This window comes from Anolis carolinensis, unplaced genomic scaffold, assembly GCF_035594765.1.
Source record: "Anolis carolinensis isolate JA03-04 unplaced genomic scaffold, rAnoCar3.1.pri scaffold_9, whole genome shotgun sequence".
NCBI lineage: Eukaryota > Metazoa > Chordata > Lepidosauria > Squamata > Dactyloidae > Anolis > Anolis carolinensis.
Window position 1 is genome coordinate 29,412,561 of NW_026943820.1, and position 20,845 is coordinate 29,433,405.

The 20,845-nt window shown below is 37.7% G+C and overlaps 2 protein-coding genes across 3 annotated transcripts in view; one reads left to right on the forward strand and one right to left on the reverse strand.

The window, feature by feature from the left end:
- Positions 1-20,845, reverse strand: part of cebpg (CCAAT enhancer binding protein gamma) — a 99,867-nt gene that overhangs the window by 77,924 nt on the left and 1,098 nt on the right. Inside the window, exons 1-2 of one of the 2 annotated variants that reach the window (XR_010000527.1) lie at positions 17,168-17,305; positions 8,394-8,524 (exon numbers count right to left, since the gene is read on the reverse strand). The gene's annotated coding sequence lies outside the window, so the exon portion shown is untranslated. Of the gene's footprint in view, positions 1-8,393; positions 8,525-17,167; positions 17,306-20,845 lie in introns of those variants that run through there. The other variant, XR_010000528.1, reaches the window with a different exon arrangement.
- Positions 17,266-20,845, forward strand: part of LOC100564225 (fibulin-7) — a 22,630-nt gene continuing 19,050 nt past the window's right edge. The window contains exon 1 of the mRNA XM_062961529.1: positions 17,266-17,355. The gene's annotated coding sequence lies outside the window, so the exon portion shown is untranslated. The remainder of the gene's footprint in view (positions 17,356-20,845) is intronic.

The following is a 20,845-nucleotide window of genomic DNA, read 5'->3' on the forward strand; positions in this document are numbered from 1 at the left end:
ATTTAGCACCAAAACATCACAATGTATTGAAAACATTGACTATATAGATATAGTGCAATATGGTAATTTATTGCCAGTATTATGCTATGCTAATAAAATAATATTGTATGTAAATTTAATTTGTAAGCCACTCTGAGTCCCTTTGGGGCGAGATATAAATAAATAAATAATAAAAAACATTGACAACTAAAAGGCCGACCACGTTGGATAAAACAGAACGTTGGATAAGTGGAGGTTGGATAAGCGAGACTCTACTGTATTTGAAATTGTTCCTGAAAATGTGTTGTCGGAGGAAGGTTTTCATGGCCGGACTCACTGGGTTGCTGTGAGTTTTCCGGGCTGTATGTTCCATGTTCCAGAAGCATTCTCTCCTGACGTTTTGGCCACATCTATGGCAGGCATCCTCAGAGGTTGTGAGGTCAAGTGCGGGAGAGAAGAAGCCGGGTAAAAATAAACATAATAAATATAAATATAATAATAATAATAATAATAATAATAATAATAATATGTCAACGTCCCGTGGTCTTGGCATTAACAAACAGTGACCTCTAAACATTCTTGATTTAAGAAAACTCTATGAAATAAATAGGGTTGCCATAGGTCTGCGACCTGAAGGCACATTATGCAAAACCCTTGCACACCAGTGGTTTGCTATTACTAACAGACATATAGACCGTGGGAGGAGGATTTCTGGCCTTTTCTGCAGCAAAAGGCCTATTTGGGCTGGAAGGTGACCTGCAATATCAGGCCATGGCCTGGAATGAACTCCTGCATTGGTCAGAGTCCGGTGCTAACCTTGCAAAAATTGGAAAAAAAAATTCTATTTCTGGTTTAAAAGTATTATTTCCTCTTTCAACGTGCAATCCTCATTTTGAAAGTAGTTGTTCTACTCCAGAAACTTTATTTCCATGGCACAAACTATGCTAAATTGGTTGAGACTCGGCAAGAAATTAATTGAAAAACTGCAGCAAAATGTGTCAAAGTGAGATGCCCTTCCCGCAGAAACCAAGTTTAATAAACTTTTCCCGTGTTTTTATGATAGAACCAATTAGGAAATAACACTTATAACCCAGGAATGAACATTGTGTTTTTATAGTTTTACTAGCTTGGGGACCCAGCCGTGCCCAGGTTAGTAGAAGTTAGTCAGCTTCCTTGCACAGTCTGCATTAGTTCCAATGGATCCTTTGGGCCACATAGTTGTGCCTCTGTTTGTAGTCTGTCCGTGCAATTTTCCTACAGCACCTGAGGATATGATCAATGATTTCGTCGGTTTCCTTGCACAGTCTGCATTTTGGGTCATCAGCTGATTTTTCGATCTTGGCCTTGATTGCCTTTGTCCTGATGTCTTGCTCCTGGGCTGCAAGGATCAGCCCTTCTGTCTCCTTCTTCAGGGTCCCATTCGTGAGCCAGAGCCAGGTCTTCTATTATTATTATTATTATTATTATTATTATTAATTGCCTTTGTCCTGATGTCTTGCTCCTGGGCTGCAAGGATCAGGCCTTCTGTCTCCTTCTTCAGGGTCCCATTCGTGAGCCAGAGCCAGGTCTTCTCCTTATCAGCTTTTCCTTCAATTTTGTCAAGAAACTTTCCATGCAGTGTTTTGTTGTGCCAGCTGTCAGCTCTAGTTTGTAGTGCGGTTTTCTTGTACTGATTCTGCTCTAGTTGGTAGTGCGGTTTTCTTGTACTGGTTTTTTGTCTGCTGTGCTTTGAGGAGTTTCTGATTTTTGACTTCAATCAAAGCAGGTTCTTCACTTTGCTTTACATATTCTGCCAGGGCATGTTCTTCTTCTTTGACTGCTTGTTTTACTTGTAAGAGTCCTCTGCCCCCTGATCTTCTAGGCAGATAGAGCCGGTCAACATCGTGAGCCATAGCTAACTAGCCATGCACCGATGGCCATACACTCCCATCAATTTGGAAATGACTGAACGAGTAAAGAAGAAAGAACCTGGACCGTTGCCTGAGGGCAGTAATGGACTGGATGAGAGTAAACAAATTGAAGCTCAATTCAGGTTAGGCGGAAGCACTGCAGGTCTTGAGCTAAACTGATCCGGAGATAGGGTTACAACTTGAGCTGGACGGGGTTTCACTCCCCCTGAAATTTCAGGTTTGCAGTTTGGGTGTGGTCCTGGACTTAAATCTGGAAGCCTTTGCACCACTTAAACTTGTGAACTATATCTGTGATGTTTTGTATCTGTGAGCCGCCCCGAGTCCCTCTGAGGAGATGTTGGCAGAGTATAAAAATAAAATTATTATTATTATTATTGACACAACGATGTTGTATGACACAGCAAACAAGATAGACATGCTGGATTTCGTTTCACAAACTCACAAGTCGAACACTCCCCAAGTGTCTAGGACTGTGTGATGTATTTTCGGATGATGCGTGCAGATCCCAGCAGGGTGGCCTTTTGCAGTTGGCAGATCGTAATTTTGTCAATGTCTATTGTTTCCAAATGCCGGCTGAGATCTTTTGGCACGGCACCCAGTGTGCCCATCACCACCGGGACCACCTGCACTGGTTTCTGCCAGAGTCTTTGAAGTTCAATCTTGAGGTCCTGATAGCGGCTGAGTTTTTCCTGTTGTTTTTCTTCAATGCGACTGTCACCTGGGATGGCAACATCAATGATCCAAACCTTTTTCTTTTCCACAACTGTGATGTCTGGTGTGTTGTGTTCCAGAACTTTGTCAGTCTGGATTCGGAAGTCCCACAGTATCTTTGCGTGCTCATTTTCCAAGACTTTTGCAGGTTTGTGATCCCACCAGTTCTTTGCTGCTGGGAGGTGGTACTTGAGGCATAAGTTCCAATGAATCATTTGGGCCACATAGTTGTGCCTCTGTTTGTAGTCTGTCTGTGCAATTTTCTTACAATTTTTATTATTATTATTATTATTATTATTATTATTATTATTATTATGTGGTAGATAAATAATAATAATAATAATAATAAAATCATAATAATAATAAAATCATAATAATAATAATAATGCAATTCTCATAATTGCAGAGGTGGTAGCTAGCCATATTGGCTAGTAGCCATTGATGACCATAAACTCCCATCAATTTCCCCGAGTCTTTTTTGCACCCATATAATAACTCTCAAAACGACACCATCTGTGGCACCGAACCCCACGGTTCAACTCGAATGAACTATTTGACGATCTCCTCCTCAACCTTATCGGCACTTCTTTGGCTTTCCATGTGCTATATCAATATATAACTCTATCTATATTGAAGATATAAATGCGCACGCGGGCGCAAGAAGTGCCTCTCCGGATGGCTTTTGCTCCCAATCCGTCAGCCGCTCCGTGTCGCCGTGCGCAATCTGGCAACGGAAAGGCTGCCCATTACCCAGCATGCGGGGAGCATAAAGAGGACGTTTCCCCGCCAAGGAAAATTGGATCACCCGCCTTTTAGTGGGAACATCTGGCCCGCTCTGAGCAAAAGCGCTTGTTTATTTCCCAGCTCAGGGTTCACGGCAAGTGAAGACATTTTCCAACTCTTCCAAAGGATTGCGGATGAAACTCTGGTTCAAACAAACACCGAGAAAACATGGAAGCCAAGAGGAGGATGGGATTAAATTCACTTTTTTAGCTTCACGGGAAAATGGAAAGAAAAACATTACAGCATATGCTTCACTGGAGAGACTTATTTTGCATAGAATTATGGAAAAAATAGACCCACATATAGACCCACAGCAAGCCAGTTTCAAGTAAGGCAAGAGGTGCACATCACAAGTGTTGAAACTGACCCAGCAGATAGAATAATAATAATAATAATTGACAAAATTACGATCTGTCAACTGCAAAAGGCCACCCGACTGGGATCTGCATGCATCATCTGAAAATACATCACACAGTCCTAGACGCTTGGGAAGTGTTCGACTTGTGATTTTGTGATATGAAATCCAGCATGTCTATCTTGTTTTCTGCATCATAAAATAATAATAATAATAATAATAATAATAATAATAATAATAATAATATGATCCAATACAACAGCCAGCAGAGTGTCTGCTGTGGACTCATCTTGTTGTGTTTCAAGTACCTTATATACTCGAGTATAAGCCGACCCGAATATAAGCCAAGGCACCTAATTTTACCACAAAAAAACTGGGAAAACATTGACTCCAGTATAAGCCGATATATAAAAAATATATATTAATTGAGGCCTCAGTAGTTTAAATGTTTTTGAATCTTTACATCAAACTGTAATTTAAGATAGTACTGTCCAACTCTGATCAAATCATTATTTTCATCTTCTTAAATGTCAATGTGCTTATGTAGCCTTTTAATAATCAAAGAGTGAAATAATAAATGTAATAATAATAATTATTATTATTATTATTTGGAAACAATAGACATTGACAAAATCACGATCTGCCAACTGCAAAAGGCCACCCTACTGGGATCTGCGCGCATCATCTGAAAATACATCACACAGTCCTAGACACTTGGGAAGTGTTTGACTTGTGATTTTGTGATACGAAATCCAGCATGTCTATCTTGTTTGCTGTGTCATAATAAAATAATAATAATAATAAATGCAGTAAATGGCAGAATAAATAGCAGAATATGTAAAGCAAAGTGAAGAACCTGCTTTGATTGAAGTCAAAAATCAGAAACTCCTCAAAGCCAGTACAAGAAAACCGCACTACAAACTAGAGCAGAATCAGTACAAGAAAACCGCACTACAAACTAGAGCTGACAGCTGGCACAACAAAACATTGCATGGAAAGTTCCTTGACAAAATTGAAGGAAGTGCTGATAAGGAGAAGACCTGGCTCTGGCTCACGAATGGGACACATTGAACTGGACTTGCTTGGCTACAAGTGTCAAAAGTACCGCATATACTCGAGTATAAGCCAAGGTACCTTTTGATGTGGGCTACACACCTTGGGTTGGCCATTCCCAGCTTCTTTGGGATGCGAAATGGGGTACGAAAGGGTCCTAAAGCCTTGCCTTTTCTTGGAGACGTCTCTGTTACTCAAAGAAATGTTGGGTTGCCAAGAAAAACAGGTTAATTCGAGCTCCGGAAGGTGCCAAGAGCGATGCTCGGCCCGTTGCCGCCCGGCACACAAAGACGACTTCCGAGGCATAAGCGGAGAGGCTCGTTTTCAGGGAGCGCATTGGCCGCTGAGCCTCATCAACGGCTCGTTTTTATATCTTTTAGGGGATTTCATTGGGGAAACTTGACCGTCGGCCATGAAGGCCTGCTTTATCAGGGCCAGGGGTATTAAGCGCCGTAAGGAGCCAATTCATTTTAAGCCAACGCTCAAAATAAGAAGTAATCTAGTGCCAGTTGAAAAGCAGCCCGGGCGGATTCTCTCCTAAGCATGGCTTGGCCTGGATTGGCTTTCAGTGCATTGCACTACGTAACAACGTTTGGGAAGGACTCTGTCCCTGTTTAATTGTGCGGTCCTGACTTCGAAAGGCGTCGTTCTGCTCCAGAAACTTTGTGCTGAATTTGTTGAGATGCTGTGACATATTACTTACCATATATACTCAAGTATAAACTGAGTTTTTCAGGCCTTTTTGGATTATACTTGGGTGAGAGTCCTGGTTGGCTTATATTCGGGTCAGCTTTTACCCGAACGTTGGATAAGCGAGTATTGGATAAGTGAGACTCTGCTGTATTGCCAAAACAAGGTGCAATTTTGACCGGGCCATTCCTCCTCCTTAGTCTCTGCTCAGGACTGGCCCGGGATTTACTGGCGAAATATTAAACCCATATGGACCAGGACCAGTTTTGGATTCCTGGCAACAATGGGGCTACAAACTGGCCAAACAGCCCAGAGTTCGGATCCCATCATAAACAGGGTCTAAACCAGTGATGGCCAACCTATGACACGCGTGTCAGCACTGACACGCGTGGCCATTTTTGCCGACATGCTGCTGCCTGCAGATTGATTGGATGACTATGTCTTTTGTGGCCAAATTTGGTGTGATTTGGTCCAGTGGTTTTGTTGTTTACTCCATGGGAATTATGCACATTCCATTATATCTATCTATCTATATATCTGGGTGGGGGTTCTGCGCATGCGTAGTTTGTAATTTTTGGTTTTGGGGTTTTTTCTGTAATTTGGACCTAATTTTATAGGGTTTTTGATGGAAAGACATAGATTGGATGACTATGTCTTTTGTGGCCAAATTTGGTGTGATTTGGTCCAGTGGTTTTGTTGTTTACTCCATGGGAATTATGCACATTACATTATAATTCTAATATTATTCTATTATTATTGTATTATATTATTACTATTATATTATTATTATAATATTATTCATTATTCATGACTAGATTGAAACTAGAATAGAGAGAAATCCTCGTGGAAACTGCAAGAGGTGCCATAGATCGTTGTACATGGAAATAAGGGTAGTAAATAGTTTTTGATTTATTAAATACAGTTATATACATTTTTGTTATTTAAACTATACATATTGCGAAATTATGTATTTTTTTCTCAAAGTGACACACCACCCAAGTCATGCTAGGTTTTTTTTTTGTTTTGTTGTTGTTGTTGTTTTTTTGGGTGAATTTTGACACACCAAGCGCAAAAGTTTGCCCATCATTGGTCTAAACAAGGCAACCCACAGACCTGTTTGGCTTTGGTGACCTTTCTTCTGCTCATATGGAAATCGTTGTAGGCTTAGCTGGGGCACAAAGCACTGACCATGATGATAATAATAAGCCAAGAATTGCGAGAAATTAAAGAGCAAGACGGGTCTTAACTGCCACCAACGGGCACCAAACAAAAGCACATTTCGGATTCTGCATTTCAGTTTTTTGCCCTCACCTTTAGGCACCAGGGGAGCAATGGTAGCAATAACAATTATAGCAATAAGAGCAGTAATAATAGCAATAATATTAATAGCAATAATAGTAGCAATAAGCAATAATAATAAAAATAGCAATAAGGATAGCAATAATAGTGATAATAATAATAATAGCAATAAGCAATAATAATAGCAATGATAATAGCATTATTAATAGCAATAATAGTAGCAATAAGCAATAATAATAAAATAGCAATAAGGATAGCAATAATAGTGATAATAATAATAATAGCAATAAGCAATAATAATAGCATTATTAATAGCAATAATAGCAATAAGCAATAACAATAATAGCAGTAATAGCAATAAGCAATAATAGCGATAATTATAGCAATTAGCAAAAATAGCAATAATAATAATAGCAATAATAGAAACAATAAAAGTAGTAATAGCAATAATAATAGCAATAAAAATAATAGCAATAATAGCAATATGCAATAATAATAGTAATAGCAATAATAGCAATATGCAATAATAATAGCAATAATAGCAATAATCGCAATAATAGCAACAATAGCAATAATAATAGCAATATTAATAGCAATAATAATAGCAATAATAATAATAGCAATAAGCAATAACAATAATAGCAGTAATAGCAATAAGCAATAATAGCGATAATTATAGCAATTAGCAAAAATAGCAATAATAATAATAGCAATAATAGAAGCAATAATAATAGTAGTAATAGCAATAATAATAATAGCAATAATAGTAATCATAATAGCAATAATAGCAATATGCAATAATAATTGCAATAATAGCAATATGCAATAATAATAATAGCAATAGGCAATAATAATAATAGCAATAATAGAAGCAATAATAATAGTAGTAATAGCAATAATAATAATAGCAATAATAGTAATCATAATAGCAATAATAGCAATATGCAATAATAATTGCAATAATAGCAATATGCAATAATAATAATAGCAATAGGCAATAATAATAATAGCAATAATAGAAGCAATAATAATAGTAGTAATAGCAATAATAATAACAGCAATAATAGTAATCATAATAGCAATAATAGCAATATGCAATAATAATTGCAATAATAGCAATATGCAATAATAATAATAGCAATAGGCAATAATAATAATAGCAATAATAGAAGCAATAATAATTAGTAGTAATAGCAATAAGAATAATAGCAATAATAGTAATCATAATAGCAATAATAGCAATATGCAATAATAATTGCAATAATAGCAATATGCAATAATAATAGCAGGGTTGTTGTATGTCTTTCGGGCTGTGTGGCCATGTTCCAGAAGCATTCTCTCCTGACGTTTCGCCCACATCTATGGCAGGCATCCTCTGAGGATGCCTGCCATAGATGTGGGCGAAACGTCAGGAGAGAATGCTTCTGGAACATGGCCACACAGCCCGAAAGACATACAACAACCCTGTGATCCCGGCCATGAAAGCCTTCGACAACACAATAATAATAGCAATAGGCAATAATAATAATAGCAATAATAGCAATAATAATAGCAGCAATTATCTGTCGGATAAACTCAAGCAGAGCAAACTCATACAATCGACTGTCACAAACCTTGGATGTTCCTGGTCCCCTTCCGTGGAGCATGAGTGATGTGCCGTCTCATGCGCTGGCCGCGACAGGCAGGTCTTGACAACGTGTTTCTCCCTCGTTGGCAGCAAGTAGGAGTCAATCTGCCGTTGTTCCTAGACAACAAAACAAAACAAAACAGATGCATCCATCACGGTGTTTACCTCCCACCTTTTCCCCCCAAAGTAGACGTTTGAAGGATAAGAGAGAATAAAAGGGAGAAACCGTATGGTTGGGGGTCACCATAACATAAGGAAATCTATTAAGGGGTCACGGCATTGCCAAGGTTGAGAATCACGGGTCTACACTGACCATTATAATCCGGTTCAGTCTGCATTATATGAGTTTATACTGATTATTATAATCCATTTCGGTCTTCATGACATGAGTCTATATTGACAATGTAATCCGATTTGGTCTACATGACATGAGTCTATATTGACCATTATAATCCAATACGGTCGGCATAATATGAGTCTACACTGACCATTATAATCCGGTTCAGTCTGCATTATATGAGTTTATACTGATTATTATAATCCATTTCGGTCTTCATGACATGAGTCTATATTGACAATGTAATCCGATTTGGTCTACATGACATGAGTCTATATTGACCATTATAATCCAATTCCATCATAATCCATTTTGGTCTGCATGACATGACTCTACACTGACAATATAATCCATTTCAGTCTTCATGACATGAATCTATATTAACAATGTAATCCAGTTCGGTCTGCAGTGTATGAGTCTACACTGACCATTATAATCCATTTCGGTCTGTATGACATGTGTCTACACTGACAATATAATCCGATTCGGCCTTCATGACATCAGTCTATATTGACAATGTATTCCAGTTTGGTCTGCATAATATGAATTTACACTGACCATTATAATCCAGTTTGGTCTGCATGACAGGAGTCTACACTGATCATTACAATCCAGTTTGGTCTGCATGACATGTGTCTACACTGACAATATAATCCGATTTAGTCTACATGACATGGGTCTACATTGACCATTATAATCCAGTTTGGTCTGCATGACATGGGTTTACACTAACCATTATAATCCAGTTTGGTCTGCATAATGAGTCTACATTGGCCATTATAATCCAGTTTGGTCTGCATGACATGGGTTTACACTAACCATTATAATCCAGTTTGGTCTGCATAATATGAGTCTACATTGGCCATTATAATCCAGTTTGGTCTGCATGACATGGGTTTACACTAACCATTATAATCCAGTTTGGTCTGCATAATATGAGTCTACATTGGCCATTATAATCCAGTTTGGTCTGCATGACATGGGTTTACACTAACCATTATAATCCAGTTTGGTCTGCATTATACGAGTCTACACTGACAATTCAGTCTTCATAACATGGGTCTATATTGACCATTATAATCCAATTTGGTCTACATGACATGAGTCTATATTGACAATGTAATCCGATTTGGTCTTCATGACATCCAGTTCAGTCTGTATGACATGTGTCTACATTGGCCATTATAATCCAGTTCAGTCTGCATAATATTTGTCTACACTGACCATTATAATCCAGCTTGGTCTGCATGACATGAGTTTACACCAGGCCTGGGCCAACTTGACATTGGCCATTGCAATCCAGTTCAAACTCTCATATGGCCTATTCCAGTTTTCCCCCCAAAATCTTGGAGAATATTTTCCAAGTTGGAGAAGAAGGAAGATTCACTTGGGTTTTGATGGGGAAACAGCTTGTTTTTAATCTTCTTCCAAGCGGGAGGCGGTCGTGAACTCCTTGGAGTCCCCGCGGAGAGCAAAGCGGGAGGAAAAGGCACTTAAGACAAGTGGAAATATCACAAACACTTGGTTCTGTCACCAAAACACCAGGAAAGTTCATTAAACTGCACAAAGTTTGCTTTTCCCGGGGGGACGTCCTGCCAGAACACCTTTTGCTAAGGCTTCGCAATGAAGGCCTCATCATCGAGTCTCAAACAATTCAACATAATATTTCAGCAATATTTATAAATTATTATTATTATTATTATTATTATTATTATTATTATTACCATCTGTATCCTGCTTTTATTTCACAGTCGAGATGCAAAGAGGCTGCAACTGTATTCCAATAATAATATATTATTAATTATTATTATTATTATTACCTCTGTATCCTGCTTTTATTACACAGTCGAGATGCAAAAAGGCTGCAACTGTATTCCAATAATAATATATTATTAATTATTATTATTATTACCTCTGTATCCTGCTTTTATTTTATAGTCGAGATGCAAAGAGGCTGCAACTGTATTCCAGTAATATATTATTATTATTATTATTATTATTATTATTATTATTATTACCATCTGTATCCTGCTTTTATTTCACAGTCAAGATGCAAAGAGGCTGCAACTGTATTCCAATAATAATATATTATTAATTATTATTATTATTACCTCTGTATCCTGCTTTTATTTCACAGTCGAGATGCAAAAAGGCTGCAACTGTACTCCAATAATATATTTTTTTATTATTATTATTATTATTATTATTATTATTATTATTATTATCATCTGTATCCTGCTTTTATTTCACAGTCGAGATGCAAAGAGGCTGCAACTGTATTCCAGTAATATATTAATATTATTATTATTATTATTATTATTATTATTACCATTTGTATCCTGCTTTTATTTCATAGTCGAGATGCAAAGAGGCTGCAACTGTATTCCAATAATAATAATAATAATAATAATAATAATAATAATAATAATAATAATAATATTACCTCTGTATCCTGCTTTTATTTCACAGTCGAGATGCAGAGGCTGCAACTGTATTCCAATAATATATTATATTATTATTATTATTATCATCTGTATCCTGCTTTTATTTCACAGTCAAGATGCAAAGAGGCTGCAACAATAATATATTATTATTATCTTATTACATATTCATCTCACAACAGACACACAATAGGACGCAACCATCTTTCAGTAATATTTATAATAAAATGAATTATTATTATTATTATTATTATTATTATTATTATTATTTTATTATGACACAACAAACAAGATAGATATGCTGGATTTCGTATCACAAAATCACAAGTCGAACACTTCCCAAGGACTGTGTGATGTATTATTATTATTATATTATTATTATCATTTGTATCCTGCTTTTATTTCACAGTCAAGATGCAAAGAGGCTGCAACAATAATATATTATTATTATTATTATCTTATTACATATTCATCTCACAACAGACGCATAATAGGATGCAACCATCTTTCAGTAATATTTATAATAAAATGAATTATTATATTATTACCATTTGTATCCTGTTTTTATTTCACAGTCAAGATGCAAAAAGGCTGCAATAGTATTCCAGTAATAAATTATTATTACTATTATTATCTTATTACATATTCATCTCACAACAGACACACAATAGGACGCAACCATCTTTCAGTAATATTTATAATAAAATGTATTATTATTATTATTATTATCATTTGTATCCTGCTTTTATTTCACAGTCAAGATACAAAGAGGCTGCAACTATATTCCAGTAATATATTATTATTATTATTATTACTATTATTATATTATTTAAAACATAACAAGATGAGTCCACAGCAGGCACTGTGCTGGCTTTTGTATTGGATCACACATTGGACACTTCCCAAGTGTCTAGGACTATTATTATTATTATTATTATTATCATTTGTATTCTGCTTTTATTTCACAATTGAGATGCAAATAGGCTGCAACTGTATTTCAGTAATTTATTATTATTATTATTATTATTATTATTATTATTATTATTATTATTATCAACACAACGACGTTGTATGGCACAGCAAACAAGATAGATATGCTGGATTTCGTTTCGCAAAACCACAAGTCGAACACTTCCCAAGTGTCTAGGACTGTGTGATGTATTTTCGGATGATGTGTGCAGATCCCAGTAGGGTGGCCTTTTGCAGTTGGCAGATGGTGATTTTGTCAATGTCTATTATTATTATTATTATTATTATTATCTGTATCCCACATTTATCTCCCAACTGACACACAAAAAGGATGCAACCATATTTCAGTAATATTTATAATTAAAATGAATTATTATTATTAGTAGCAGTATTATTATTATTGTTGTTATTAATAATATTATTATACTTTTTCTCCCCCAAAAGGCAGAAGTGCCAAAACGCAGCACCACAGCGCCACCTGCCGTTCTAATGGGAGAATGACACTTCAATGTAACTTTTGGTGCAAAAAAGGCCCTTTTAACTTGAACTTCATTTGATAGAGTTAGGAGTGCAAACTTGGACAAATTTCATTATTTTTAATTTTTTACAAAAAAAATTCCAATTTTTCAAAATTAGACAGGACACCTTTCTATAAATCCCTAGGCCCTTTGCATGCACAAGAGTTGCTTTTCTTCCTCTTTCTTCCCCTTTTCAGCCTTTTCTTTTGAGTTTCCCAGCAACGGATAGGAATGCGGCTTCATCCAGGAGAAAAATGGGCCCAAGATCATTAAATGCACAGAGGCAAGGATCCCAGACACTTGGTTTCACAACAGAGTTACACGGGAAATAATAATAATAATAATAATAATAATAATAATAATAATAATAATAATTTAATAGCCAATAGGCTGTTAGGAATTGTGGGAGTTGTAGTCCAAAACACCTGGAAGGCCAAAGTTTGCCCATGCCTGGTACAGATAGATTATTATTATTATTCTTTATTCCCAGAAGGAATTTCAAGACTTATGTTATTTTCCAATCTGTCCTAAGTGTTACTCTTTATTCAAAAAAGTAACTCAAAGTAATGAAAAGTTTATAAACAATGCAAAAAGTAACCCCTTCTTGTGACTTTATGTAACTCTATAGCCAGTAATATTAATTATTTCCTTTTTAAACACTGTAACAAAACATCAGAATCAGTTTAAACAGTAGCTTCCCCAGTTTTGTTTACGCAGCATCTTTCAGCCAAACTCTTACAATTTCCCTTAATTTCTATATATACAAATACTTTACTCAATAATTTATATATTATATTATACTATATTATATTATTATTATATTATATTATATATTTACATTGTAAATGTTTACATTATATCTGTGTACATGATATATGCATGTCAATAATACACACATGCATACATATAGTTTTCTCAATAATTTATATATTATATCATACTATATTATTATATTATATTATATTATATATTTACATTGTAAATATTTACATTATATCTGTGTACATGATATATGCATGTCAATAATACACACATGCATACATATAGTTTTCTCAATAATTTATATATTATATCATACTATATTATATTATTATATTATATTATATATTTACATTGTAAATATTTACATTATATCTGTGTACATGATATATGCATGTCAATAATACACACATGCATACATATAGTTTTCTCAATAATTTATATATTATATCATACTATATTATTATATTATATTATATTATATATTTACATTGTAAATATTTACATTATATCTGTGTACATGATATATGCATGTCAATAATACACACATGCATACATATAGTTTTCTCAATAATTTATATATTATATCATACTATATTATATTATTATATTATATTATATATTTACATTGTAAATATTTACATTATATCGGTGTACATTATATATGCATGTCAATAATACACACCTGCATACATATAGTTTTCTCAATAATTTATATATTATATTATTATATATTTACATTGTAAATATTTATTGTATGGGTGTACATGATATATGCATGTCAATAATGCACACATGCATACATATAGTTTTCTCAATAATTTATATATTATATTATACTATATTATTATATTATATTATATTATATATTTATATTGTAAGTATTTACATTGTATTGGTGTACATGATACATGCATATCAATAATACACACGTGCATATAGTTTTCTCAATAATTTATATATTATATTATACTATATTATAGCATGATATTATATTATATGTTTACATTGTAAATATTTACATTGTATTGGTGTGCATGATATATGCATATCAATAATACACATGTGCATACATATAGTTTTCTCAATAATTTATATATTATATTATACTATATTATTATTATTATTATTATTATTATTATTATTATTATTATTATTAGATTATCTATATATATAAAAGAGTGATGGCATCACGGCAATTCACAAAACAACAAAAGTACAGGCCCCCCAACCTCAAAATTTGACAACACAACCCATCATCCATGCCTCAAGGTTGATACAACAAAAAGAAAAGAAAAATAAAGTCCTAATTAGAGGGAGAGCAATAATTGTTTTTATCCAATTGCTGCCAGTTAGAAGGCTAAGCTCCGCCCACTTGGTTGCCTAGCAACCAAGGGACAGTCAGGTTTCAGTTAGGGGACAGGCAGATTTAGGCCTCACTTAGACTTCTTCCACAGATTATCTAATTTGCACTGGATTATATGGCAGTGTAGACTCAAGGTCCTTCCACACAGCTATATAACCCATTTATAATCTTATATTATCTGCTTTGCACTGGATTCTCTTGACTCCACACTGCCATATAATCCACTTCAGTGTGCATTTTATACAGCTGTGAAGAAGGGGCCTCATATAATCCAGTTCTGAGCAGATAATATAAGATTAGAAATATACAGTAGAGTCTCACTTATCCAACGTAAACAGGCCGGCAGGATAAGTGAATATGTTGGATAATAAGAAGGGATTCAGGAAAAGCCAATTAAACATCAAATTAGGTAATCGTTATACAAATTAAGCACCAAAACATCATATTATACAACAAATTTGACAGAAAAAGTAGTTCCATGCGCAGTAATGCTATGTAATATTTACAGTAGAGTCTCACTTATCCAACACTCGCTTATCCAACGTTCTGGATTATCCAACGCATTTTTGTAGTCAATGCTTTCAATATATCGTGATATTTTGGTGCTAAATTCATAAATACAGTAATTACTATATAGCATTACTGTGTACTGAACTACTTTTTCTGACAAATTTGTTGTCTAACATGATGTTTTGATGCTTAATTTGTAAAATCATAACTTAATTTGATGTTTAATAGGGTTATCCTTAATTCCTCATTATACAACATATTCGCTTATCCAACGTTCTGCCGGCCCGTTTATGTTGGATAAGTGAGACTCTACTGTACTGTATTTACAAATTTACCACTAAAATATCACAATGAATTTAAAACACTGACTACAAAAACATTGATTATGAAAAGGCAGACTGCGTTGGATAATCCAGAACATTGTATAAGCGAAGGTTGGATAAGTGAGATTCTTCTTTAATATGAAATAATTACTGGGATAGAATAATGCAGAACAATATAATCTCTAAAACCAGGACAGTAAATAAACGGGAATTCCACACAGGAAACAATCAGGGCCAGCTAACACCTCCCAACAAAGTATTCCCATCATCAAAGTCTGGCAAATCCTGTTTTCTCAGGGCCACAGACAGTAGAAGCACATAAAATATCGCAAACAACACCACTCTGAAAACAAGGGAATTCCAGGCAGGAAACAATCAGGGCCAGCTAACACCTCCCAACAAAGTATTCCCATCATCAAAGTCTGGCAAATCCTCTGTTTTCTCAGGGCCACAGACAGTAGACGCACATAAAATATCGCAAAGAATACCACTCTGAAAACAAGGGAATTCCAGACAGGAAACAATCAGGGCCAGCTAACACCTCCAAACAAAGTATTCCCATCATCAAAGTCTGGAAAATCCTCTGTTTTCTCAGGGCCACAGACAGTAGAAGCACATAAAATATCGCAAACAATCCCACTCTGAAAACAAGGGAATTCCAGACAGGAAACAATCAGGGCCAGCTAACACCTCCCAACAAAAAATTCACTCAGGGAGGAAACAGCCAGGCTTTAAAGCTGCAAGGCCATTACATCCTAATCCTTTTTCCTAATTGCAGCATTCATACTTGCCTCCAACAAACAAAAAAACCAATCAGAAATATTGTATATTCACAACCTTTAGGAAATAATATCCCCTGATGGCGCAGCGTGTTAAAGCGCTGAGCTGCTGAATTTCTGGACTGAAAGGCCACAGGTTTGAATTGGGGGAGCGGAGAGAGACCCCACTGTTAGCCCCAGCTTCTGCCAACCCAGAAGTTCGAAAACATGCAAATGTGAGTGCATCAATAGGTACTGCTCCGGCGGGAAGGTAACGCCGCTCCATGCAGTCATCCCACATGACCTTGGAGGAGTCTACGGACAACGCCGGCTCTTCGGCTTAGAAATGGAGATGAGCACCAACCCCCAGAGTCAGACATGACTGGACTTAATGTCTGGGGAAAACCTTGACCCTTGACCTTAACTACCCCCAATTCCTCAATACTTTATTTCCCAGACCACCAGACTTCGCCACAGCAACGCGTGGGCCGGGCACAGCTAGTATAATATATTTATATTGTAAATATTTACATTGTATTGGTGTACATGATACATGCATGTCAATAATACACACCTACATATATACCTATAGCTTTGTCTATAAACAATCTAGCCCCACTTGAAGTACCATGTCCTCAGAATTCTGGGAGTTGTAGTTTTGCAAGGCCTTGAATGGGGAACATGAAAGCAAAGCCATGCACAGCCCTGTGAAAGCAAAGGATGCAACAGGCATGGGGAGGAAAGCAGGCAAAAAGCAAGAGGGAGCAAAGCATGTTCACCTCCAAGGCCTGGAAGAGACCAAGCCAGAGACCCCTCCTCGGCTCCCTTTTGCCTGGCCTGGGACCCCTCCTCTCTCTCCTTTTCCCCTCCGGCTGTGGGCGGACCCAGGGAAGGAAAAGGAGGGAAGGACTGAAGAGAGGAAGGAGCAAAAGGAGGAGGAGAAGGAGAAAGAGAAGCCGAGGAGGAGGTAAGGAACAAGAAGGGAGGGAGGGAGGGGGTCTTGTCTGCGCCACTTCTGGGCTGCCCTTCTCCCTTTGCAGCTCTTGCAACTCAAGGGGGTTGTCTGGGACTTTAGCAAGTCAAGACTAACACCACCACCACCACCACCACAACAACAACAAGTCTGGGTTGGGGTTCCACGGCCCCCTTAGTGAGGCAGGGTTGGTGTGACTGGGAGGCAGTGGTCTGCTTTGGCCAGTCAAGGTGGGCCGTGGGACTGGGGTCAGGCCCTGGACCTTAAGGTGGGAAGACAAGAGAGAGAGAGAGAGATGAATGGATGGACAGACAGACAGACAGACAGATTAGTAGATAGGTAGGTGGGTGGGTGGGTGGGTGGGTGGGTGGGTGGATGGATGGATGGATGGATGGATGGATGGATAGATGGATAGATGGATGGATAGATGGATAGATGGATAGATGGATAGATGGATAGATAAGTAAGTAGGTAGATGGATAGATAGATAGATAGATAGATAGATAGATAGATAGATAGATAGATAGATAGATAGATAGATAAATGGATGGATAGACAGACAGACAGATAAATAGATAGACAGGCAGACAGACAGGTGGGTGGATGGATGGATGGATGGATGGATAGAGATAGATAGATAGATAGATAGATAGATAGATAGATAGATAGATGGACGGACAGAAACAGATAGATAGAGGATGAATGGATAGATGATAGATAGATAGATAGATAGATAGATAGATAGATAGATAGATAGATAGATAGATAGAGTAGATAGGTAGGTGGATGGATAGATAGATGCCAACCCTGGAAGATAGATGCAGGTGGGTTCAGGGGCTCCTGTCTGTGCAACTTCTGGGCTGCCTTCTCTCTTTCTTGCAACTCTTGCAACTCAAGGGGTGGGGGGGGGGGGGGTTGGGACTTTAGCAAGTCAAGACTAACACAACAACAACAACAACAACAAGTCTGGGTTGGGGTTCCACAGCCAGGGTTGGTGTGACTGGGAGGCAGTGGTCTGCTTTGGCCAGTCAAGGTGGGCCGTGGGACTGGGGTCAGGCCCTGGACCTTAAGGTGGGAAGGCAAGAGAGAGAGAGAGAGATGAATGGATGGATAGACAGACAGACAGACAGACAGATAGATTAGTAGATAGGTAGGTGGGTGGGTGGGTAGGTGGGTGGGTGGGTGGGTGGGTGGGTGGGTGGATGGGTGGATGGATGGATGGATGGATAGATAAGTAGGTAGGTGGATAGATAGATAGACAGACAGACAGACAAATAAATAATAATAATAATAATAACTTTATTTTTATACCCCACCTCTATCTCCCCGAAGGGGACTCAGGGCGGCTTACATGGGGCCAAGCCCGAATAAAAACAGTAGCAATATAAAACACAGCAATAGACAAAAACATGCACAATTATAAAAATTTAAACATTAGCCAACAAAAAACAAGAACTAATAAAAACATGGATTAAAACTGAGAGATTGTAAAAGTAGACTGGGTAAGGTGCACCATATAAATATTGTAAACACAAGGTGACTGATAAAGTGCTGCAAATTCTGGAAGTGCAATTGGGATGGGAATAGACCCTGTGTCTATATCGAGTTGACAAAGGTAAAAGGTGCAAACCGGTACAAGAATGGTCACAGATTCAGATTGCTTCTGGATGAGCAATCTTTATCTAAAGGCTTGAGTCAAGAGCCAGGTTTTCAAGCTCTTTCTGAATGCTACCAGGGTGGGGGCTTGCCTGATTTCCCTGGGGAGCGAGTTCCAGAGCCGGGAAGGGGGCCACCACGGAGAAGGCCCTCTCTCTCTCTCTCGTCCCCACCAACCGTGCTTGTGACGGAGGTGGGAGCGAGAGGAGGGCCTCCCCCGACGAACGAAGAGATCGTGCAGGTTCGTAGGGGGAGAGGCAATCCCTAAGGTAGGAGGGTCCCAAACCGTTCAGGGCTTTGTAGGTGATCACGTGCACCTTGAATTGGGTCCGGAAGGTGAACGGCAGCCAGTGGAGCTCCTTAAGCAGGAAGGTTGACCGCTCCCTATAATTTGCTCCAGTTAGAAGCAAGGCTGCCGAACGTTGAACTAGTTGGAGTTTCCGGGCCGTCTTCAAGGGCAGCCCCACGTAGAGTGCATTGCAATAGTCCAGTCTAGAGGTAACTAAGGCATGGACCACCGTGGTCAGATCAGACTTCACGAGGTAAGGTCGCAGTTGGCGCACAAGTTTCAATTGTGCAAAGGCCCTCCCGGCCACGGCCGACACCTGAGCATCCAGCGTCAGTGCTGAGTCCAGGAGGACCCCCAAACTGCAATGGACCTGCGCCTTACGGGGGAGTGCCACCCCGTCAAGCACAGGTGGCCACCCAATACCCCGATCGGACATACGACTGACCTGGAGGACCTCTGTCTTGTCAGGATTAAGCTTAGATAGACAGGCAGACAGGCAGGTGAGTGGATGGATGGATGGATGGATGGATGGAGATAGATACATAGATAGATAGATAGATAGATAGATAGATAGATAGATAGGTGGATAGATAGATAGATAGATAGATAGATAGATAGATAGATAGATAGATAGATACATAGATAGATAGATAGATAGATAGATAGATAGATAGATAGATAGATAGATAGATAGACAGACAGATAGACAGGCAGACAGGTGAGTGGATGGATGGATAGATGGATAGGTAAGTAGATAGGTAGGTGGGTGGATAGATAGATAGATAGATAGATAGATAAGTAGGTAGATAGATAGATAGATGGATGGACCCGGGGTCTTTGTGCAACTTCTGGGCTGCAATTCTCTCTTCGCAACTCAAGAGAGGGGGGGTTGGGACTTTAGCAAGTCAAGACTGACACAACAACAACAACAAGAAGTCTGGTTTGGGGTTCCACAGCCCCCTTAGTAAGGCAGGATTGTTGTGACTGGGAGGCAGTGGTCTGCTTTGGCCAGTCAAGGTGGGCCGTGGGATTGGGGTCAGGCCCTGGACCTTAAGGTGGGAAGGCAAGAGAGAGATGGATGGATAAATAGATAGATAGATAGATGGGAGTCAACTCCTGCAAATTGTGGTGGGAGATAAGACTAGTTAGGTAGATCATAGGTAAGTAGGTAGATGATACACCAGGCCTGGGCAAACTTCAGCCCTCCAGGTATTTTGGACTTCAACTCCCACAATTCCTAACAGCCTATAAATCATTATATTATTATCATCATTGTATTGTTATCATCGTCATCATTATATTGTCATTGTTATCATCATCATTGTCGTCATTATCATTATTACAGTAGAGTCTCGCTTATCCAACGTTCTGGATTATCCAACACACTTTTACCCTAGCACTTAAGACCTGGCTTTTTACTAGAGCTTTTGTTAATTTTATCAATACAGTAGAGTCTCACTTATCCAACACTCGCTTATCCAACGTTCTGGATTATCCAACGCATTTTTGTAGTCAATGTTTTCAATATATCGTGATATT